The sequence below is a fragment of the Podarcis gaigeae genome (assembly GCF_964106915.1).
Source record: "Podarcis gaigeae genome assembly, chromosome: 8".
NCBI classification, from domain to species: Eukaryota; Metazoa; Chordata; class Lepidosauria; order Squamata; family Lacertidae; genus Podarcis; species Podarcis gaigeae.
The window spans coordinates 17,703,934-17,728,787 of NC_139684.1; the positions used below are offsets into that span (position 1 = coordinate 17,703,934).

Here is a 24,854-nt window from a genome sequence, read left to right on the forward strand (position 1 = left end):
TTGTTGCTTAATTTAATTTATTGTTGGCTCTGCTTGTACTTTGTCCTTTGCTGCAGCTTTTAGTCTTGGCTATTTTTTGGTGACGTATTTTACTGATGGATTATTCTTTCTATTTTCTGTGCTTTTTTCCCTTCTATTTTTTCCCCATCACTTCCAGCAATTTTTGTTGGGAGTAGTAGCCTTTTCAGATCCGAGACCCATAAATGCATTGGGAACCCAATTCTTTCTTTCTTTTTAACCACACATTTTGATGGTGATAGAGCTATAGTTTCAACCCACTGTGGAACAGGCCATGAGCTAGTAGTGGGTGCTGAACCACAAGTTGAAGATCAGTGCATTGGAAGGGGAAATGAGAATATAAAAGATTTGCTTAAATGAGTAGCATTGAATTATGCACAGTAGTGCAGAAATCCAGGTGCCTAAGTCATCGCTAGCATCTCATAAATTGGGTCTGGCACCTGGAGTACTGAAGGTAGGCAGGGAGCAGAGAGAAGGCAATTTATCCTTGTGTATCAACAACTGAGCTGATAGAAATGTTGGCTCCCTCCACAGTGAGTCGTAGTCTGTGCATCCAAAAGAAAAGAAAAAAAGAGAGCAATAAAGCCTACCAGCACTGAGTCTTTCTTTTCTCTCTCTTACTTTTCTTACCTCAAGTGCAGCGTGCGCACCGGCGACTGAATATCTCCCATTTCCCCTTTGTTAGCGGTTTGCCTTTCCGAGAAGCTCTCACTGTAAGGGAATATTACAGAGGATATTTGCTTTAAGAGCAGCTTCCTGCACCGCCATCTGCTCCTTTTAACTTAATCCTGCAGTGAACTGAAGGCATATTCAATTTGTGGGCAACAGGAAACGCGATTACGGTAACGCAGAGTTGATATAAACATGGTGTTTCTAACTTGATTTCAGGGCCCAGAGCAGGGAGGAAAGAGCTTCTGCTAAGAGGGGAGCTTCAGCTCTGGAGCAGGTTGCGGTGTGTTTGCTTTTGTGGAACTTGTAAGGAAGAGTGTGCGTGCATCAAGATTTAGTTTGCTGGCTACAGGGCTGGTACACACAAGGCAACCTTTTGCTAGTTAAGCCAACAGTGGGCTTCCTCTGTCTGAAAGGAATAGACATACATCCGGTGCTCTTTCTGAAGCTGCTGGTGCTTCTGTGTTCATCTCCTGTGCATTCATTCTGACAGTTGAGTTGCAGGATGACATTTGGTCTATGTCCACACAATTAATGCTGATTCTTTTCATTACTGAGCCTGACACTTTTGCCAGAGTGTCATAAGGTCTGTAAATGATGTCGTACACTGTTTCGTCAAGCTAAGTGAAAAGCTGGGTATAAATCCTGAATGAATGACCAACCAACCAATCAATCAACCAGCCATGTCCAACTACCGGCTATTGTGGGGAATTATTCCTCAACTCAAGCTTGAGTTCAGGTTTTGTGAATGGACGGCATCTTCCAAAGCCCAAATATTGGATGTCTCTCATTCTGCTGGATTTGCTCTGTGCTAACCTCTGTTGGAGTAAAACTCGTGTCTTGAGCTCTGACTTAAATCTAGGAATGGGGAACTTGTGGTCTTTCAAATGTGGTTGGCCCCCAGCTTCCACAATCCCCATCCAGCATCACCATTAGTCAGGGGGCTTACAACACCTGGATGGCCACAGGCCAGTGCCAAATTATCAAATAGGCAGAGTAGGTACTGGGCTGTGGGGCCTTTTAGGGCCCCCGCGGCAATGGATCAAAATAATATTGATTTGATCTTGAAAGAAAATTAAGGTAAAGGTAAAGGTACCCCTGCCCGTACGGGCCAGTCTTGACAGACTCTGGGGTTGTGCGCCCATCTCACTTAAGAGGCCGGGGGCCAGCGCTGTCCGGAGACACTTCCGGGTCACGTGGCCAGCGTGACATCGCTGCTCTGGCGAGCCAGAGCCGCACACGGAAACGCCGTTTACCTTCCCGCTGGTAAGCGGTCTCTATTTATCTACTTGCACCCGGAGGTGCTTTCGAACTGCTAGGTTGGCAGGCGCTGGGACCGAGCAGCGGGAGCGCACCCTGCCGCAGGGATTCGAACCGCCGACCTTTCGATCGGCAAGTCCTAGGCGCTGAGGCTTTAACCCACAGCGCCACCTGTGTCCCTTGAAAGAAAATTACATGGGGTTTAATCTGGCATTGCCACAGGCTCCCCATTTCTGACTTGGATGTTCCCTTCCAAATCACTTTCATAAATAGGATGCCTTGGGTGAGATGTTCCCCAAATTTCAGCTTTCTTGCCTTAGGTGAAGTACCTTAACTCTCTGACACCTCCCATGAGTGAAGGAGTCACCCCCGAGCATCTTATGGCTGTGTCTTTTTTAAAGCACAGAGCTGTCTGGCACCACATGATTTGATTCCTTTCAAGTGCTTTTCGATAACTGTGATGGCTCGGAACAAGCAGAGGTTTTCACATTTCAGCATCTCACTTTGAAAAGGAGAAGTGGGCTATAAACCCTAGCATAAAATGCACATGTTTTATACTCCAATTCTGTCCTGTCCTGTCCTGTGCCAGAGCTGGGGTCTGGAGACAGTTCCACCTATGCAGTGCAGCACCTGTGCCGTGGAGAGGTTTGGCCATTTGGATTAACAAAAAAGATAGAATATGCATCCCTTCCCCCCCCCCCCAAAAAAAAACCACACACAAATCCAGATGAGACTGCGATGTTATTTCTTCTGTGTTAGAAATTATTAAAAGCTCTTTGGGGGCAAATGAATTCACAACGCCCTATCCTTGTCACAGTTTTGTCATTTTTATGAGAGCCTGACTCTAAACATAAAATCAAATGAAACCAGTGCATATCTAGTCAAAGAATTTTAATGGCACAATTTTTATTTTAGCTTGTTTTTATATTTGGTTATATTCAGCTATTTTTCTAAAATGCAAACGAGGGCTGCTGTGCTTTGCATCCAGAACGAAACACTCTGGCATGTCCAAGGACCTGAAAAATGGCGGGTTTGCCGCATAAAACGGGGCTGGTTATTAGAGGCGGTGCGGTTGCCCTTTGTTGCTTGTGTGTTTACTTGATTGAAGCATCTTGTCTGTGATGATTTTCTTCCCTCCTAGAAGGCTGATTTGAATGGAGCATAGAGCGGGATTGCCCCAGGGCCTTGTAACAATTTATAGTCTGTGGATGGAAAGAGAGAAGTGCATAAAAAGACAGTTGTGAAATGCCTCCAGTGCCCTGTAATAGAAAATCTGTGTATGATGACCTTGGCTGTGAGGGCCGGCGGGATCGTTTTGATGTGATCCAAAGGGTTATAAAGGGAAGGGAAGAATTGCTTCTCTCACCTGGAAAGGGAGCGAGACACAGGGAATAATGCCCTCACAGAGTTTCCTTTTTTTCGGGGCCCAATAATAAGAGGGCTAAGATTCTTTATTACGCCAGGATAATGCTTTTGAATGCAAATTTCCCTGGGGGGTGCTGAGGCCCAGCACCAGCCACAAACACCTATGTGTTTTAATGGTCTCATTCTCCCTGTGAATGAATTGGCTCTGTGTTTCCCCCACAAAGCTGCAGCTTTAAATTAATTCAGGGCTAATTTTCCTCTTGCCAGTTGTGGGACTATGCTTGACCTTTTCCGGTTTTTGGTACAGGGGAAAAATTGCTGATTAATATAGGCAGCAATTATTTCTCCCCATATCTCCCCCTTTCCCCTTTAAGACATTTTTTCCCTTGGATTCATTTCCTTTCCCACTCCCCTCCGTGGAAAAAAAAAAAGAGCACAGTTCCTTGGAGCAGATGTCCTAGGACTGGTATAATAATCACCCTCTGTATCGAGGCTAAGTTGACTATTAAGCCACCAAGTGCACTTCATTAATGCAAGAGGCAGATTGGGTTGAAGCTATGTGTAGCAATGTTAATTTTTTATAAAAAAAGCTGCTTTGCCTGCAAATGAGAATTGACAGCTCGCTTTTAATGTGAGTCGCTGGAAATCTTTTTATTGCAGGGACAAATAGGTTGTGAGAAGGTGGCAGGGATCAGTGGGCAGGGATCCGGGTGCAGGATGACAAAGAATCAGAGGCGACAGTTTTAAGAACAGTGTGGCAGGGGCTTGCGCGGTGATTAAATTCGCCGATGCTGTCATTGAGCTGTAAGGCTGCAGATAACATTTTCTCCCCGCGCTGGAAACAAGAATCAATACCAACTCCTTGACAGGGGCTAAATTATTAAATAGAGCCTTTCTTTACAATGTTTCATTATCTGGGATTTACCTCAGCTGGCGATTTGTCAGTGGGGGCGGGCGGGGAGGAGGAGGGCGAGTGAGATTTGCTGGGCGTTTTGTATTAAAATTATTCCAGCTTGCATTATGAATCCCTTTTGGATAATTCCCCCCCTCCTTGCCGATCTTTGATCTGCTTCTGCCAAGATGGCATTTAGCCTTTTCATACCGTTATTAAAACAGAGGGGTGGGGAAAAGATTGTGGAGAGAGAGAGGGAGCAACCTTTTATTCCTTATACTGTCGCTGATTTACAGATATGCTTCTCCCATCAGGGCCCCCCTCCCTCTTCCGTTTTGCTTGGGAAACAGACAGATTTGTGCCTCCCCCTCAGCAGATGGGTACGGAAGAGACCTTCTCTGTTCTCCCTTCCCCTCCCATGTCTGTAGGAACGCTAAGCACAATCTGGGTTGCCTGTACCAAAGAGATCAGGGGAAAACCAAGGGGCCACACGTTAACTGAGTATTGTAAGTGGCATATGTTTGGGACACTGCCATGTGTGGGGCTAACCAGTGGCAGGCAGATAGGGCAGAACACCACAGAGGGGTGGGGCTAGAGGGTCCCCATCTATATCCACAGCTGTGCTCCTGTTCTGCAAATGGCAGCTTTAAATTACGAATGGCAGGCAGGTAAATAGCAACTCAGCTCACCTGGGGTGAGTAACGGTAGCCTGCGAGATGGGGCGGTAGGTACTTCCCTCCAGGCTAGTAGCTTTTGTAGATTTATTTGCAAGGCTTGGAAGAGCTGACAGTTCCCTCTAGATTTTTCTCTCTCTCCAACCCACACGGTCAGCTTTTATCTCACCTCACCAACCCTCCCTGTTTGCTGTCCATAGATCATTTTATTTTTGTGCTAAGCACAGGTGAGGATGAATGGACTCCTGCTATTTATAACCTCCCAAAGTTATGTAGCAAGGAAGCATTGTATATTTTATATCCTGACCCAAGGAGGTGCTAGTGGGAGGCTGCAAAGCAAGATCCTTTCTCCAAACAACAACTAAATATCTTCTTCCTGTATTCTCTGCAGTCCCACACGTGGGATTTTGCACCACCCAGTACAGTGGTACCTCGGTACCGTTCTTAACCTGAAACTGTTCTTAACCTGAAGCACCACTTTAGCTAATGGGCCTCCTGCTGCTGCCACGTCGCCAGAGCACAATTTCTGTTCTCATCGTGAAGCAAAGTTCTTAACCCTAGTTACTATTTCTGGGTTAGCGGAGTCTATAACCTGAAGCGTATGTACCACTGTACTGGGAATGACTTGTGACTCCTTGCCCTTTGGCTACTTGCTCAGTCCTCTTCTTTGGGGAAGGGTTGTAACTCAGTGATGTAGCACCTGCTTTGCACACAGAAAATCCCAGGTTTGATCCCTGGCATCCTCAGGTAGGACTAAGAATGCCCCTGCCTGAAACCTGAGAGAGCAGCTGCTAGCCCATGTTGACCATACTGGGCTAGATGGACCCTTAGCCGGATTTGATACCAGACAGCTTCCTATGTTCTAACTGCTGTGTTTAGCAGATGCTCAGAGAGTGTCCTCTGTAGATTATCTTTGCACTGTTGCATATTAGGGCAGGGAGACTCCTTCCCTCCTGCCTCTTTTTAAAATGCTGTTTTTTTACAGAAATATACTTTTCAGAGCTACATTCTGCGAGAGCAGGCTACATGGATCAACATCAGGCAGCTTGATACATGCCTTTGGATTCCCCCCCCCCCCTTGAGGGCAAATGCAAACTCCATCAGTGTCCAGTAGTTAGTCCACTGTAGTGGTTTACCACAATAGTCTTTTAAACAGATTACGCTCTTAATGGTGGATGCAGGTTTAATTTAATATATTTCCTGGCTCCAGTAGTAAGACTGGTGTAGTCAGCCTGGTATGACATTGAGCGACAGTCATTTATTTTAGAGTTCTCCTTCTAAATCCTTTCTTAAGAATTGTGTAGCATTCTGCGTTGTTTGTGGTTCCATGTGCAAAGAGGCTTTTGGAATTCTGTTTTGAGGCTTTTTTTTTTATAACTTTGATTGTCTTGGCAGAAAAGTGGCAGAAGATTTTAGATCTGAAGTTTACCTAGATGCTATAATACAGAATCCAATCCTGTAATAAAAATCTTGGTCTCTTTTTAATATATATGCACAAACTAGTAGCCCTCATAGTTCTGGAGAGGGATTGATTGTTCCCAATGCTCAGGAGCCAGATTTCCCCTCTTCTTTGCTCAACACACATTAATTGCTTTTGCTGGCCTTCCACCTATCCGATCCCAAGCCTAAGTCTCAGTTTCTGCAGTGTTGGACAGGTGCTTGTAAGCCTCTTGTTTACCATAAGACTCAGTGGTGCTTGCCTTTAATGTCAGCCATATAGTTGCCTTTGCTTTGCCTTACTATCTTCCCGTCCTATGGTTGTGTTATAACCTGGCTTTAAAACAATTTAGCTTTAAAAAGCTCCCTACTCTCCCCTTCCCTACTTCCATTGACAAGATGTTCAGGAGACAAGGCAGGGTGTGTGCGCGCTTATGGTGGTGGATTATAGTTCTGCTTGCTTTTGTCCCTGTCCCCATGTGAATGAGGAGATACATAACTATTTTTTTATTCATTTAAAGGAGAACATTATGAAAGGGACAGGATGCAGTAGTGGTGTGCTGACAGGAGCTGTAAAAATTGGTGTGAATTTATTTGTATCCATCCCTGTGACCTAATTGCCTGGATTCTTAATTATGCAAACCTCTTACCAGTAATGCTGCAGCACCTTGGACCTTTCGCCTGCCGCTTTCCCCCACAGTCTCATTTCCTGGTGTTCACCCAATGTAAACACAGCCATTTCCTACACCTGGTGTTCAGATAATTGGCTGCTAAATAAAACAGAAGCTGTCTTCTTAGAACACACACACACACACACACACACACACACACACACACACACGGCAGGTGATGGGCTTCTTTTTTGCATCTTAAAATAATTAAACCCTTTTTTAAAAAATAACCATTGGGAGCAATTGGAGTTAAAATGAATTTAGCCAACTCCTTTAAGTATGTCGAATAGCAAGAACATCTGTCTTATTTAATATTGCCCCTGACCTTTAGGATTATTGAAGTTGAGATTTTCTCTGTAGTCATCGGGGGGCACTTGGAGCACTGTTCAGGTTTTGTGTGTGTGTGAAAGAGAGCGAGGATAAGTCCCCAGAGACATGTTATTACACTTCATAAGTCACTAAAGAGAATTCATTAGAGAAATTTGTTTTCACACTTTCAGAATGGGCTTTTATTTCCAAGGGAGGTGGAATGTCATGGTGATCACTAAATTTGAATGTGGTGGTCTCTGTGAAAATGCAGTATGGCTAGGAAATGGTTTTTTGACTCCTTGACTTGTTTCCAAGATATAAAAAATATTGGTTGGGTCTCATTGGTTGGCTTTGTGAAGGAAGTGCTCAGTGTTGTTTTTCTAGAAAAAAAGAGGTGCCGGAACTCACGATGAACACCTCCCTTGTTCTCTTACAATGGCAATGGTGCCCACCTGAGAGGTGCTAGAACTGAGTTCCTGTGAGTTCTGGCTGAAAAAACGCCCTAGAAATACTTATTTCTTTTCGGCTTTGTGCGTTGTTGAATTCTCAGCTCGAATCTGGAGCAACTTGCAATTTTGATGAAAGCGATTGGTTGGGTCTGTATTAGTTTGGGGCCATTTAGATGTATTTTGAGAAGATAATTCTTTAATTAAATTAGCGGTGTATAAGGATTCTCCTCTGCCCATCCCCTTTCTGCTCTCTGTGTAGCAAGTTCATTAATCCTAAACACACTTCTCTTTTCCCTCCCTTCAAGTGTGGAAATTGCTTATCTACATAGTTCAGGAAAAAGAAACAAATGGAGATTTTGAAACTGCAATAATGCTGTCTAATTTAGAAGGAGCTTGACCCTACCCCTTAAGAGCAGAATTCTTCACACCTGTTGTCTTGCTACTATTTGTCACAATCCTGTAGGGGGGGGTCAATATGACATGATATTCAGTGACTGAGGCAGAGAGAACAGCTCTGGGTCTGAGGCCACCCAGCAGACTTCTAGCAAAAGTGACGTTTGATAATAGGATCATACATAGACTCTAGTCCGCTCTGTTGCACAATCCACACAATACCACCTCAATGGATAACTGCCCAGTGAGGGAAAGCACATTTGCTTCTTATGTTTACGTCCCACCTTTTCACTGCCTTATTATTATTATTATTTACCATATTTATATATCGTCCTTTATCAAGAGACCACAGGATGGTTTACAACATAAAACAAAATATCATAGTAGAAAAACAAGGGGGGGGGGGAGAGACAATAACCCAAGGCAGCCTCCCATCTGGTTCCCAGGCATTTTACCCATCCAGACACTAATCATCTCCAGACCTTCTTAAACCTACGGTTAGTTAAATTGTTATAGTGTCAGACTGTTGTCACAGTCAATCAGGCTCTCTTAGGGGTGGTATTCAACTAAGGTTTACTCAGCGTTGACCCACTGAAATGAATGGACTCCTCTTAGTTATTATGCTTTAATTTCACTGAGCAAAACTGGGTTTAATTACCACCCTTAATGTTCTTCCAAAGTGTACCTAAATCTAGACCTTCCTTCTTCAGCAACAAAGAACAAGGTTTGCTCTTTTCAGTTTGACTGTCCTTCAGGTATTTGAAGACTGCTCTCAAGTTCCCCTCTCCATTTCCTCTTCTCCAGATAAACAAACCAAACTCCTCCAACTTTTTCTCATAGGACTTGTCTCCTACACCAGTGAGTATCGTCCCTGAATTTGGGTTTTCATTCACTGTCTAGTTTTTCAGCCACTTTGCTTCCGGACACTTGGAACATTATTTTACCTATGTAGAGTGAGGGATGAAAGAAGCAGCTCGGGGACTGTGCAACCTGCAGAAATATGGGGACTCCAAATCTTGGAGCTGCAGCCATCACTCTTAGGAAAGAAGGCTATTTAATATCTTGGATAATGGGCCCAAAGTGGGCTGCACATTTATTACAGGGTTTAAACTTCCAAATCAATAAATCAGATTGTTTGTTTACTTTTTTAATATTAATTTTATTATAACCACCACCACCATTTGGCTAATACCCTCTTAGATAGCCCTCTCGGGATAGAAGATAAGGCCAAAACTCAGTAGTGGTAGCTGCTGTGCATGCAGACGGTTCTAGGTTTGAGGCCCAGCATTTCCTTGTAGTGCTAGGATGGGGTCACTTTCTGAAACCCTGGAGGGCTGCTGTCACTGCAAGCAGTGCTGAGTTAGATAGACCTTTGACCCGACTCTATATAACACAACTTCTGATATTCCTGAGGGTACCTCTCTTCAAAGGCTATCTGAAGGACCCTATCTCCTACCTTTCTCTTGGTCCTGCCACCGTCACAGGCATGCTTGACGAAGGACATGAAAGAGGGCCTTCTTGGTAGCCTCTCTGATTGTGGAACTCCTTTCTGAGGGAGGCTAGGCTGGCCTTCTCTGTGTTTTCCTTTTGCCAGGAAGCAAAAGGAACACTTTCCTGTTCCAGCAGACCTTTGGCTGCTGTGGTGGGGTCTTTTTGAGTACAGTGGTACCTCTAGATACAAACGGGATCCGTTCCGGAGCCCCTTTCGCATCTAGAAGCAAACATAACTAGTGATGGCACGTCTGCGCATGCCGCTTTTCGCTGCTTCTGCGCATGCGCGTCACGTCATTGTGAGCGTCTGCGCATGCGCAAGCGGCGAAACCCGGAAGTAACACGCTCCGTTACTTCCGGGTTGCCGCGGAGCGCAACTTGAATGCGCTCAACCCGAAGTGCATTCAACCCGATGTATGACTGTACAAGTCTTTTAAAATTATTATAGGTTTTTCTGTGCTTTTTTTTAAAAAAGGTTACTCAATGGTTTTTTAAATATTTATATTTATTGTGTGCGTGTTTTTTAACTGTATCTGTTTTACTTTGTGCTGTGAGCCACCTCGGGTCCTTGACTGAGAGCAAGGCAGTGATATAGATAAATACAACAGTACCTGCTGTTCTATAATGCACAAGTGCAGCTAAATGTATACTTCCTCCTTCAGAATGATTCTTGCTCTCCAGTATGGATATTTATTCAGATTTAATCAGTTGATTAAACTCATATTGTTAAAATAAAATAAAAAGCTCTCATTCGTTGAGTGAGAGCCATAATTTATTTACTCAATGCACCAGTGATATTTTGGCACACTGAAGTTCAGAAACAATAAAAATGGATTGGCGTGCTTAATGGAACGCATTCCGTGTATCAACCACCCTTCCTTTGAAGAGCTGAAATGTTTGAGCTAAGTCCTGGGAAGCCCTCCCTCCTCCCTCTTTACCATCACCTCTCCTTCAGCTGAGTCACAGATGGTAGAATTGGAGCTGCTGACCTTCAGCTCCTTCTCCAAATATTTGTTCTTCTGCCTCAGATCTATCTTTCAACTACTGGGTAATCTGTCTGTCAGGCACACAGCCACTTTAACAAAAGAAATCCTTCTTTGACTTTGTATTCTTTATTAGTTTCCCCCAGTTTCCAGCTGTCACGTAGGGTGGGTGGCCTTTTCAGTTTGTTGCGCCAGGCATGTGGACCGTTGCTTGGATTGCCGTGCACCCAGATGTGCTGAGTGGTAATGCCGAAGACTCGCCATCCACGCGCTTTTGTTGCATTGGTGCCATAACTTAAAAAATGTGGTGTCAGCTGAACGGCACTTGGGACAAGTTCCCCCTTTGCCCAATAAAAGCCCACTCAGGACCCTTAGATCTGTTAACTTCAGGTGTCCAAAAGTGGAATGTGCATGGCACCATGTATGCATTTCCTTTTGTATTTCGTGAACATTCAGGGCACTCAGCTGTACAAACTTTGCACCCCTCCCTCCCTTTAATCACAGTTACAGTCATCAACTGAACCCTGATTCCAAGCAAGTTACCTTAAATAGAACAGGGAAAGTTTATGAAGCCTCTATCTTGAAAACATGTACATTTCTGGCAAACCTAGACCTGTGGAATCCTTCTCTACATTACTGGAAATTGTAAACAACTCTGGGGATGAATCTTTTGAGACTCCGGGGTGGCTCTTGAGGACACTCTGGTACCAAAATATAACAGTTAAACAAAGAGGAAAATTTACTTGGTATTTGGTCTCCTTGGTACCCAGAAGTTGGGTGTGAACCTTTATTTTGAAGTGCAGGGAATATGCCCCAAATCTTAGCGATGGCTCTTCAAGGAGGATGGGGGACAAAACATGGATACAGGAAGCTACTTGATAGTGAGCCAGACCATTGGTCCATCTAGCTCCTTATGGTTTACATTGACCGACCATGGTTCTTCATGGTGTCAAGCAGGGGTCTCTACCAACCCAAATAATTGATTCCAGGGATTGAACCTGGGACCTTATGCATGCAAAGCAGATGCTCTGCCATCAAGATGCTGCTTCCATAATCAGTTTCTTCTACTGAAAGTTTTCAACACAGAATACAATATAAACCAAACTAATCTAAATAGAAATAAAACAGACAGAAAAGATAGGGGAAGAGGAGGAGATGTCAAGGTTGTATCTTAACCCTTATTCCACACAAAGCCCTCCATGCTCTCACCTTAGAGTTTTCCCCTCTTCCCCCATCCCCCTACCCTGGGAGAATCTCTCTACCCAACCCCTCAAACAGGGCTCTTCATCTTCCATCCATCAGCGCGCGCTCTCTCTCTCTCTCTCTCTCTCTCTCTCTCTCTTGTGTGTGTGTGTGTGTGTGTGTTCATTAACCCAAAATAGGAAACATCAAAAAACAAAAACAAAGCATAAATATAGAGATAGTGTTAGGAAAAGAAAGCAAAAATTAGAAGTCATAGAAAAGGAGAGATAAGAAGAAAAAATAAGGGCTCACGATATAATCAGGGCTTTGATTCTTCATCTGCCAATTATGTATATAAAGATTATTCAAAATATACACTCCAGGATAAGATGCTGTTTCCCACTGTAAAATCAAAACATTTATGACAGATAAAAATGTGAAATGATATCAAACTCTGGGAAAAGGCCCTCAGAGGGAAGTGCAAGTCTGATATTTTCTCTTTATTCATGACGGTCATCTTGCTATAAGTTCTGTGGAGCAGACTCCCTGTACATCTCAGTTGAGAGCTAGTTCATTGTATCTTGCTTTTGGTGTTTCATTGGATGATGATTTTTATTTTTATTTTAATCTAGGCAGGTGCTGCCAATCCTCTGTAAGGCCCTCTCTTTTGCTGGGCAGAGTGAGGGGTGGCAACTGGGAGGTATAGTGCCGCATCAGTACTGGATTTCAACATACCCTCTGGATGGCGCTGAAGAAAGCAGGGTGGGTGGGGAATCCATTGCCTTCCGTTTTGGAGCCTTATCTAGTATAACCAAGGGAAACTGCTGTGGAAGAAGACTTCTTGCTTTACGTTGTGGGTTGTTGGGTCCTTTGCCTTCTCTGCCCTCTCTTCGGTTTGGGTTAGAAGGCTGGCTAACAAGGCATACACTTAATCAGAAGTTGCTGCCAGCAGCCTTAAAGCTGCTACAGAGATTCTGTGAGCTGGCTTTCTTTGTGCCAGGCAGAAAGAGACTCTTTTGCTCACTATTATAGAAGAGAAGCTGAAGAAAGGGCCCCTGCTCCTGGTACTTAAGAATGTGACTGTGGAGAACCTCAGAAACTAATTTGCTGGAAACCTTCCCTGTCCTAGCAGTCCTTCAGGTTTTCTTGTGGAGGGATCTAGCAGGAGAGATAGAAGCTAAGCAGCCGCTCAGTAGGGTTGGGCGATATATAAGTATATTGTCCAACACTGGTTTGAAGTTCACAGTGTGATAATTGTTTTATAATATTTGAGCTGGCAATATATTGTGAATCACAATGTGTGCAAGGGCTAGGCGATACCTGGTTTTCAACATTGTGATAACTCACCAGCTAAACATTGCAATAACTCACTAGCTAAACGTTGCAATGTTATCACCAGTTAAACCTCACAGTATCAGCAGCTAAACATTGCTGTGCTATCACCAGCTAAACATTGCAGTCTACCACAGTATCTGAAATAAGGATGGAACTATGCAGAGGCCAACAGGACAATGTCCTGGCAACTGCTACTACTTAGGGGTCTAAAATGGACAAATGACAATATTATCAACCATTGAACACTCAGTTTTATCACTAGGCATGCCAAAATACACCCCAACAGGACTTTTGGTTTTTGGCTTGGCTACCAAATGGTGGGATTCAGGACAATCCAAAGTACGGTGATGAGTCATAGTGAATACAGACAATCTGGTACTGCCAGTAGCGGCATCCTGTGAAGCCTTGCACTGGCGATGGGAGATGGCAGCAATAGTAGTGGCAGCCTGTGAGGCCTCGTGGCGACACAAGCAATGGGGTTTGCTAGGCTTTGCCGTGGTGGCAAGAAGTGGCAGCAGCCTGCAACTCCTCCTGGCAGTAGTGGGAGGGGGTGACAGAAGCTGTGGCTGCCTGCCTCAGCAATGCCTTGCAGGCCACCTCTGCTTCTGCTACTGTCTCCTGCTGCCACTGCAAGGCTTCGCAGGCTGCCACTACTGCCGCCGCCATAACAAGGCCTTGCAGGCCGCTGCCACTTTTGCCACTGCTGTCCACTGCCGTGGCAATGCTTTGCAGGCTGCTGATTATTGTGCCCCTGCTGCCAGGCTGCTGCTGCTTCTTCCCCTCCCCTGACATTGTTGATTCTGCTGCCACCAGGCTGCTGCCTCTTCTGTTTCCCAGTAGACCAGCTGCCAGTCCGGCAGTCCCAGATTATTTGCATTCATGTTGACTCATCACTGTACTTTGGATTGTCCGGAATACCACCATTTGTTAGCCGAGCCCAAAACCCAAAGTTTCATTTGAATGCATTTTGGCTTGTCTGCTGCTGAAAGTGACCATGAGGTGATTGATAATATCATTAATCCGTTTCAGACCCTTAAATAGTAGCAGTTGCGAGGACATTGTCTTGTTCGCCTCTGCATGGTTCCTTTTTTCCCAGCTATCATGATATATCGATATATTGCAATATTTAGCTGGTGAATAAATCACGATATTGAAAACCAGTTATTGCCCAGCCCTACTGTTCAGCTGCTCAGATTTGTTGGTAACTGGGCTCAAATTGAGCCTCTGTGGTGACCAATGAGTATGGTGGTAGAAACTTAGATTGTCTCCCAGGAAGGACAAAGGGGAAGGGCTGTAGCTCAGTGGCACAGCGTCTGTTTTGCATGCCGAAGGTCTGGGGTTCAATCCCCAGTGGCATCCCCAGGTAGGGTTGGGAGAGAACCCCTGAAATTCCAGAGATCTGTTGGCAGTCCTTGTAGGCAATGCTGAACTGGGTGGACACATGTTCTGTCTCTGTATGTATGAGGCATTCCCTGTGTTCTGCAGCCTGGCAGAACTCAATTTGTGGTCCTCTTTCAGTGGTGGGAAAAGGTAATTGTCATACTTGTGTTCCCCTTCTGGCAGTTGCTGCTCTTCTGATGTTGTGGCTAGGCTGCATTGCTTGATGGCAGCAAACACAACTGTTCTTGGTTTGCCCTTTACACACATGAAAAGTTGCAAAAGAACGATGAAAGAATTCAGTTATTGCCCAACCAGAAGGTTGGAGCTGCAACTTCCATCAGTCCCAGCTAGCACGGCTCAACTCTGATGTCCCTTTTCATTTTTGCTATAGCTTACAGCCAAACAGTGCAGGGTTTTTTATGACTTCCAGTACATTCTCAATGATACTTTGGTTGGTTAGTTAGTAATCCAGAACAAATGCTCTTTAAAAGAGCTTTGGGGAAAGAGAGCAGTGGAACAGCTTCTTTGACATGGCTGGTTCTGCCAACCTCTTTCCCAATAAGAGGCCCTGCACATCTTGGCATAACTTCTGCCAGTGACCAGCCTGAGCAGGCAGCTGGAGTGGTGCCATGTAGCTTTTCTCTGCCAGGGGAAGGACTAGTGTGGTGTAATGGCAGCCGAACAGCCTTCAGAGCTATCTTGGTCACCTGCCCTGACTTTATAAAAAGCTGGGGCAGGCAGCGGTCATGACTCAGAGATGGGGTGTGTATGTGTGTGCACATGTTGTACAATGGAGGAAGGAGACTGGGAAGAATAGGTAAGTGGACAGTAGCAACACACTAATGGTGAACCAGGTGTGCACAAAATATAATGTCCCAGCACTCTCAAATTTTCCATGAACAAGTTGCATGCTTGATAACAAAACTATGGCCTCCCCCCCCCCTGCATGTCCAGTTGCTCTTAGCAGCCAGGTGGTGGATGGTTGACTTCAAATGCCCAGACTATCTCCCTTGCAGCTGTTGAGACCACAGTGGCAGTCTCTGCAGCCCAGATGTTCAATTTATAGTGAGATCCCTTTAATTAAGACAATAAAATATACATGCTTTGGCCCTGTCAAGGATAACGATGTTAATTTATGCTCTCTATCTTATTGTAGTTTTTGGTGAGTCACTCTGGGCTTCTTAACTCTGTCGTGGATTGCCAGACAATCCCTTGTCTTTTCAAGGGAGTTTTTAAAAGAGAGGTTACCTGGTTTTGTGCGGACCAATTAGATAAATTTCAGCTCTCTGGTGCCTTTTTAGCTTCCAGGCTTATCACACACACACACAAAAACCCACATCAAAAGTAGGAATGTAATCCATAATACTGTCTTCTGCTCTGGGCATCTCCCTCAGGAATACAGCTACTCTGGTGTCCCCTTACCCCCCATATAACCTTTCTGTCAAAAAAATCACATTCCCCAGAAGGTTATGTTTTTTCTCCTTTTGCCAAGTCCTCATATCTCCTGGCCTCCGACTAAGAGCACAGCTTTACATATTTGTATTACACAAGCACTCATAAGAAATTTCATCTCCTTGTGCTGTGTAACCTGATCAAAAAAATACCGCTGCGACCTAGGTAGACCAGAATGGAGTACAGCCCATCGTGTTAATGCCAGGCAATGGACTGCTGGAAAGCCTTCTGAATACATTGTGTACGTGTGTGTTTGCTGATTTTCAGGTTACCGTCTGTGCATTTTTAAAAAATATATAAAAAGCTCAAAATATTGTTTGTTGCCTTCTAATCTAAGCTTTTTGAGTTCCAGAACAGGCTGGCCCCCTGAGCAAAAAAGATTTTCACACTCTGAAGTGCAAAATTCCATTGGCGTGTGGTAAAATATCATCATAAATCTTTCATCTGGATGCTGCAGCTGTTGATTTCCTCCCTCCCTCTCTCCCTCCCCCAATCCCTGCATTTGCCTGAGTAACCTGCTACTCTGTGTAATTCTGTCTGCTGCATAATCTTCACCTCTGATTAGGCAGGGCGTAACGCCTGGGTGCTCTTTCTTCCTACACAGATGCTTGCTGGCTTTGGTGAACAAAACAAGACATGGAAACTTGAAGTGTGGTTGTGAGCTTTTCCTTTTTAAAGTGACACACACAAGAAAACCCCAGTAATAAATCACAGCAATAAATAAACAAAGAAATAGGCACCATGTGATTTTTTTAAAAAGTACAGCTGATTGAAACTGTGCTTGGGAAACCCTGAGATGACTTAATTCAAATATTAGTAATGAACACAGGGACACAGGTAACTCTGCCTGATACAAAATCAGATCATTGGTCCATCTATCTCAGTATTGTCAACACAGACTGGCAAGTGCTTCCCACCTCTGCTCTCTAAAGTGCAACGACAGTAAAGTGTTTTTATGTATGGGTTCTCATGGGTCTACAGTGATGCTCAATAGACCTGCCCTTTACCTCTTATCAATTGGGTATGCATCACAAGACATACTTCGCAATGCTTAGCAATGCATAGAGGTGTTAACTCTCGTCAGGGAGAGAGTTCCCTGAAGATTGGGAATTTGTTAGAAAAATTAAAATCGGTTATTGTGCCATCAACTTTCAAATTTGCAGGAATGTCCATTAATCCACATTTCCATCCATCTCTTCTGAATGGTCAACATGACATTGCTTGAGGTATTTCTCTTTTGAGAGCCAAAATGGTGTAGTGATTAATGGATTGGATGTAGACCGGAGTGACCAGGGTTCCAACCCCACCCAGTAAGAAAGCCGTACTTGACTCACTGGGTTGCAATGATAAAAAAATTGTATGGGGTGATCATGTGTGCCACACTGAGTTCCTTGAAAGGAAAGATCAGATAAAAATTGTACCTAGTGCTGTGCTGAACATACAAAGTACTGTGCAGAATATACAAAGCAAACTGAAGATGTAGATAGAGAAACATGCTCATCATCTCAATTAAGGTAATGAAATCTAATTAAAGATAGCCAGAATGTGTGTATACAGAACAATTCTGATAGCTGGAACATTGAACATGCAAATAATTCATAACAGCAATGTTTGCTTGAATAGTCAGCAGTTGCTAGGGCAATAGTGCATATGGTATGCAATTGCAGTACATGATCAAATGAGAGCCAGTCACCAGGGTCTAGACAGCTGAGCCACTAATTCTATGTGCCCCAAACGGGTTTTGGGTTTGTGCCTCTCTGCTTCAAGATGCAGTGATAGCAATGGGCTTAGGTGGCTTTGAAAGGGGATCAGGCGGGTTTTACCGAAGACAGGTCTATCCACAAGTATGAGCTATGCTAGTTAAAGAGTCTTCCGCAGTAGCATTCCTCTGAATATTGGTTGGTACTGGTAGTGGCAGAGCAGTAGTAGGTAATTTTTATCTCCATCACGCCCATCCTGTGCCCTTTGCAGAAGTATCTGATTTGCCACTGTTTGCAAACAGTCTGCGTGAGCCTTTTTGCTTTATCCAGAAGGGCTTGTCTTAGGTTACTCAAGCAGCAGATCCCTTGTATTATGTGGCAAACCACTTTTCACTCTGCAGGGGGCTTTTAGAAGCCGTGCGTGCGTGCAAGTGTTTATGTACAGTTACCCACCCACCCACAATCTTTTCTTTAAAAATGACAAAAGATCTGCTTTATGTTATGGAGCTTATGAAAAAGTTCCAACTAGAAGGAATTTCGCTGAATGGGAAAACCTGATAATGTGAAAATGTTGACACCCTTTCGCATTCACGCAGTGTTTGGGATGACAATCCCTTGAATGCTGGCAAAGTGAGGAGGTGCTGTCACGTCCCTCAAATAACTCAGCAAGAGAGAATGGATTTGTGCAGAATCCCTACCCCATCCCCAAGTTTCCTGCCCTTGGTGTGACGCTCCTGCTTGCCGTGGGATGCCAACGTGGCAAGTCTGACCCCACCCGACCCCGCTTTTGTTTCTGTTTTAGCTGAAAGTACAAGAGAATTGCCGTTGATTGTGTGGGTTGGTTGGTTGTCTCCTGGTGTTGTGGTTTGTCACAACCACATCCTGCTGAACTGTCTCAGTTTCCTCTCGCCCCCATGAACTACTTTAAACTATATTTTTAACCACTTTTTTAAAAAGCAGTTTGGTCCTATGCAGTTCGGTGTTTTTAGTGATTTAGCCTTTTCAACCCCTATCAGTACTCTGTTGTTAAAAGGCCATTTTTCTTGGTGAGCTTCTGGGGGATCTTTGTCCCTCCTCTTGATATTTGCAAAGGTGAGGAATCTATTTGAGCTGCATGTTCCGGCTTCAAAGCTTGTTTTTAATGTTAGCAATAGATGCTGCAGCTGGTGCTGCTCAGCAATTAGATGCGAACTCAGTGCCAGAAATGGCATTTAGTGACAAATGCCAGGAGCCCTCTGAAAGGGCGTCTTCGCTTGGGCCTCACCTTCCTCCAGGTTTAAAGTCTCAGGAACCGTAATGGAATTTAATTGCCGGGGCACTTATTCGATGCTTAGTTAAACGCATTCACAGTACCTGTTAGTTGTTTAGGTAACTGTTTTGGTTATTGTGCTTGACACTGAGTGTGTTTGATTTACAGCGTCCTCTGTGCCCTGCGCAGCAATAGAAATGCTAATCAGGCAAAGTGCGGAAGGAGGAGGGTTGTGCTATCAATACTCCCTTCAGCAGCCCTGCTGCCAAATTTGCTTTGGTGGGAGAGCCCTAATCTGTAATCAGAGTAGAGTGGAGCAGGAAAGAGGTTGAGTGTGGAGAAGAAAAGCTGGGATCAGAAGTGTTTGTGGCCTTCTTTTGAATTGTTCTAATAAGAACCACCCCTTTTGTATTGTTTCAACACTTCCTTGCCTTACTAAGCAACCAGGAGGTTCCAGGTCAGCTGCTGCTGGGTCAGTTTCCTTGCAAATAAAGAAAGGGAGCACTTCAATCCTTGGGTGTATGTTGTGATACCTATTTGTTCATAAATATATAGGTTGAGCTGGGAAGAGAGCAGGCAAGCGACCAGATGCAGTTCTTTGTCTTTTCATGCAGTGTCACAGTCGCCCCCTTCGCCTCCAAGGCAGTCGCATGACCTTGGAGCCTCCTCCTTCAAGTCCCTTTCACCCAACCGAACTGCAAAACTCAGACCTCTTTCTTCCTTGGCTTCATCCCAGCTACCAAGCTGTTTCTCTCTGCCCCCAACCAAGTTGTTCAGTAGTGAGTCGCCACCAGGCCTCAAAAGTCACTGTGGCTCATTTCAGTGAGTGTATTCTATCCATCAGTGCCTGTTGAGGAAACTCCTGTAGAGATTTGTTAAGAGAGAAGGCAGAATCTGTGCAGTCTTGTGGCCTTTAGATTTTTACACTTGGAAAGACTACAGGATTTGAGAGGAAGAGAGATGATGGGGGCCATGTTCTCATAACGTCTGTTCCTCTAAGTGGAACAACACTGTAGAACACCCTGGCTTGGTTCAGATGTCAAGCTAAACCATAGTTAAAATTACACTGTGTTTTAACCCACTGCTCAGACTACCCCTGAGCTCCTGCTCCAATCCTACCTTTGGCAGGCCCAGGAGGAAACAGTCTAGAGGCTGGCTTCACATTATGTGATAACTAGCGCTTGTGTTTTGTTTGGACAGAAACATGTAACATGTAGCCAGCCTCTGGTCTGTTTCCTTCCTGGTTGCCTAAAGGAAGGAGCAGAGCATGCTCATGCATGTTGTTTGTTCACGTTAAACCATAGTTTAATTTAAAACTGGTTTAATGTGACATCTGAACTAGGCCCTCCTGTGTACATATGTGTGTGTATGCTTATTCTTATTATTCTGTTATATGGATTCACTTTTACATCCATCTAATGGCAGCTAAATAGCTCAGGGTTCCAACTGTACAATTCTATGAAAGCATAAAAACACCTGAAAAGGTAGAAAAACAGTTTCATTTTGTATTTTTTTATATAAAAATACAGCTTTTTACTGAGGTGTTTCTGGAAAGGACAGAGAGTGGGTGCCTGTCATATCTGTTCCACGGTACAGGGGCAGATGCTCTCCCACAATATAGGGGCAGCTCCACTGAAAGAGTGGGCTTCTGATAATTTAGGGACTTTGAGAAACTGCCAAAGAACATAGTGACTTACTTGGTCTGTAAGGGATAAAGCAGCCTCTTAAATAACCCAGTACTGAGGTCTATAGGGCCTTTTAAGTTAGTATCAGAACCATGAATGTGGCCCAGTAGCAGGTTAACATCCAGCACAAATTCCTCAAACAAGGTGGGCTGTATCCAATGCTATTCCTTCTAAGAACAGACCTATTAAAATTAATGGACCTAAGTTAGGCACGTCCATTAATTTAAAAGAGCATACCCAGAGTAGGATTAGCCTAGACTACAGCATGATGCCTTGCTTATTGATGAAGGAACACAGGTAATAGCCTTTATCTGGGTCAGTTTGTTAGTCCATCTTGTTCAATACTGTCTACACTGACTGGCAGCAGCCCTGCCTAGAGTTGCCATTGATTGAACCTTGGACTGTCTGCAAACTTGAGCTCTGCTTCTGCGCTGCAGTCCTTTACCCTTTAGGTTGTAAGGGGTTTCCTGCCACCTGCAACCGCACCATCTCAATTCTTGATAAACCTTTACTCTGTATGGTTTCTTCCTCTGGAGCACTTGGCTCAGAGCATGGGAAGCGACAAGTTGCTAGGAACCCTCCTGGAGGCTTGTTGCTGCTGGTTGAGTAATGATCTGGCAGGTGGGCTTTTGCTATTGCAAACCCCTTTTCCTCACTGCAGGTGGGTGAGCAGGCTTGGCTTTGCCTTCCAGTTTTGATCCTGTTGGGCTGGATGATCTGGTGCAGGGATTTCTTTCTGTGTATGTGTGTCTACAGTACACAAAGTATGTTTACATAAGCATACGTTTTGCAAGTGCCAGTGCCTGAAATGCCAGGTGGCTGGGAAACCGTTTCTCTGGAGTTTCTCTTTAATTGTGCACGAAGAGTGAATTATGAAGTTTAGCAGTGAAACTTAAAGGAGTTTAAAGCAAATGGAAAGGAGCTTCTGAAGGAGCGTCTCCACCCCCATCGTTCTGCCCGGACACTGAGGTCCAGTGCCAAGGGCCTTCTGGCGGTTCCCTCGCTGCGAGAAGCCAAATTACAGGGAATCAGGCAGAGGGCCTTCTCAGTGGTGGCAACCGCCCTGTGGAATGCCATCCCATCAGATGTCAAAGAGAGAAACAACTACCAGACTTTTAGAAGACATCTGAAGTCAGCCCTGTTTAGGGAAGCTTTTAATGTTAAACGGACTATTGTATATTAATATTTTGTTGGAAGCCACTCAGAGTGGTTGGAGAAATCCAGCCAGATGGGCGGGGTATAAATAATAAATTGTTGTTGTTGTTGTTGTTGATGATGATGATGATGATGATGATGATGATGATGTTGTTAGTAGTAGTAGTATTATTATGGCATGTGTATATGTATATGTATATATTGAAGGGGAGAAAGTTTTTCTCTCATCATACTAGAACTGGGGTGGGTGGGTGTCGGGCATCATCCAGTTCAACTGTTGGTCAAAGGATTCCTAACAGAAAAAGGCAGGGGTCATCAAACCTTTTCAGCATGGGGCTGGTCCACTGTCCCTCAGACCTTGTGGGGGGCCAGACTGTATTTTTTGGGGAGGAAATGAACAAATTCCCACAAATAACCCAGAGATGCATTTTAAATAAAAGCACACATTCTACTCATGTAAAAACACCAGGCAGGCCCCACAAATAACCCAGAGATGCATTTTAAATAAAAGGACACATTCTACTCATGTAAGAACATGCTGATTCCTGGACCGTCCATGGGCTGGATTCACCACTCCCACCCAAAATTGGTGTGATCTTACCTGAAATCAGTGCCTCCTGGTAGGGCACACAGCAGTGGCAGAGTGGGCGGCAGTGGCAGGTAGTGGTGATGGGAGTGACGGTGGCACGGCAAAGCAACACTTCCTGTTTCTCCTCAAGCAGCGAAATGGGATGCACCACCCCTGTTTAGTTGCCCCTAGTGCATAGATCAAATACTTATCTATTCTCCAAAGCTGACTGGAAGGAGACAAGAATAGAGCAGTAAACTGGCCAGAAGTGCAGTGGGTGCAGCCTCTGTTGAGTGTATTTGAACTCATAAGAAACATCCTTATAGCTGGTCAGACCATTGGTCCATCTAGCTCAGGTTTGTCCGACTGGCCTCAGCTCACCAGGTTTTCAGATGGGGGAATATTCCCAGCCCTACATGGAGATGCTGTGAATTGAACCTAGGCCCTTTAGCATGCAAAGCAGATGCTCTTGCCATTGAACTACCCTTTCCAACAGGGATCATTCATTTATGTCAAGGATATATTCTCAGTTCTGTGTCACAGTTTGGGAATTATTGGTCTGCCCTGAGAGGAGCAGTGGTCTAGCACCAAAACAAAGATGTGTAAGACTGAAATATGCTTTAAGGAACACAATCTGTGCCCCTTACCCTTGTAGCATGCCACCTATAAGCAAAAAAGAGAGGCTGCTAGCAATGAATGCTTCTGCTTGGCTTATCTGACATCAGGTGTTACAGAGCGAAATTCAAAGAACATAAAGAAAGAAACAGAGCGGAAAGATGCCTCAGTGGGATTAATTGAGAGATAGTAAGCAGTGGCCTGTGACCTTTTGTGAAATGGTTTATGATAGTGTTTATTATTTTTTTCTGGGAGCACGCATACACACACACACACACACACACACACACACACACACGTGCTTTCCCGTGATGAAGGTAAAATACTTTCTTTGCAATATAAAAATAACAGTGCACTTTAGAAAGAAGTATATATCCCCACCCCATTTCTCTGAGCACAGAGGTGTTCTGAATTTTCAGTTCAGCGAAGCCGAAAAGGAACATATAGGGAAATAAATTGCTCTTGTTTTAAGCAAACTGGAAGACTGCTTCTGTTTGCTTTTGGCATTGCGCCGCCTGCCTTTGCAGGTCTGAGCTTTGTTGCATGCAACATTGTGTGGCTCTGAATTCATTTCTAAAAACATTTCTGTTTCTGAAAACAGCCCCTCTATACCCCATCCCCCCAAATCCTTCTAGGCACAGTCAAATATCTGGCAGGCTTGGATAATAGTTTAGAGTTGACTGTACCCGTTTAGTGTCTTTACTCTCTGTCTTACCAGATTGTCCCAGAGTGAGCCGGGGATAGCTGGTGGTGAGAAGATAACTTTTATCCTTTCCTGTGTATTGAATAAACATATTATTTCAAAATCGTTTTGAAATAGTGCTCTAGGATGCTTTGTTAGTTTTTCCAAAAAAGCAATCTTCTACAGTCTACCCCACTAGGCCTCCAGAGTTAATTTAGTGGCTGTTTTCCAATATTATCCTAATAGATTTCTAGCTGCAGACATGAAAAGGATTAGTAGGCTCTTAAACAGTAAATTTTTACAGCCATCTATAAACAGATTTGGTAGTGGCTCTGAATTCTTACCTTAGGACGGGGACTCTTGTTCAGTGGAGGCTGGCTCATTAGAGCAAATGAGACACTGCCCTACCAGCCTCATTCTGCCCTTAGTTTGCCCCCCCCTCACCTGCCTGACAATTACTGTATTTTTCGCTCTATAAGACGCACCAGACCACAAGACGCACCTAGTTTTTGGAAGAGGAAAACAAGAAAAAAAATATTCTGAATCTCAGAAGCCAGAACAGCAAGAGGGATCGCTGTGCGGTGAAAACAGCAATCCCTCTTGCTGTTCTGGTTTCTGTGATAGTTGCGCAGCCTGTATTCGCTCCATAAGACGCACACACATTTCCCCTTACTTTTTAGGAGGGAAAAAGTGAGTCTTATAGAGCAAAAAATACGGTACTTTAGTCTAATCAATGGGTAGCTCTGGCTATCAGCTTCCTCCTCCTCTTAATTCTTTTGTGTTGCTTCTGAGGAAATAAACAAGGAGTGGGATGGTGTCAAAATGGAATGAGTCGGTTTTGCCAGTCATAGGCTCTGGCGCCACCTACTGTTGGCCTCCCTGTTTTCCAACCCACCAGTCCCAATAGGCGCCAGCTACCACTATCTTACATTGATGCCTCTTTCTAATGCTTTGTGTGTAAAACTTTTTTTAAAAAAAAAAAACCCCGCCCAAAATGTAAAATAAACAAAACTGCTTCTTCCAACACTAGGTTTTTGGGCATAGGATGTCTTCTTGATGAGCATCTTTTGAAAGGAGCAGTCTCATTTTGATCTGGCTTCTTCTTTACTGTCACAGCATATAGCTTCTTCTCATCTGGGTTCCTTGCGACGGCCAAGGTTATCCTTGACCCATTCCTAAGTAGAAATGTCAAGGCCTGGAGGAAAAACCGGAGATATTCAGGAAGATACAGGTTGCTTCC

General features: G+C 44.3%; 1 protein-coding gene and 1 long non-coding RNA gene across 29 annotated transcripts in view; both read left to right on the top strand.

Moving 5' to 3' along the window:
- Positions 1–24,854, top strand: part of RERE (arginine-glutamic acid dipeptide repeats) — a 341,620-nt gene that overhangs the window by 153,344 nt on the left and 163,422 nt on the right. The gene's annotated exons all lie outside the window — the stretch shown is intronic.
- LOC310850940 lies at positions 5,634–12,074 on the top strand. Its single transcript, XR_014567496.1, has 2 exons — positions 5,634–9,799; positions 10,058–12,074. It is a non-coding gene; the product is annotated as an uncharacterized lncRNA (long non-coding RNA).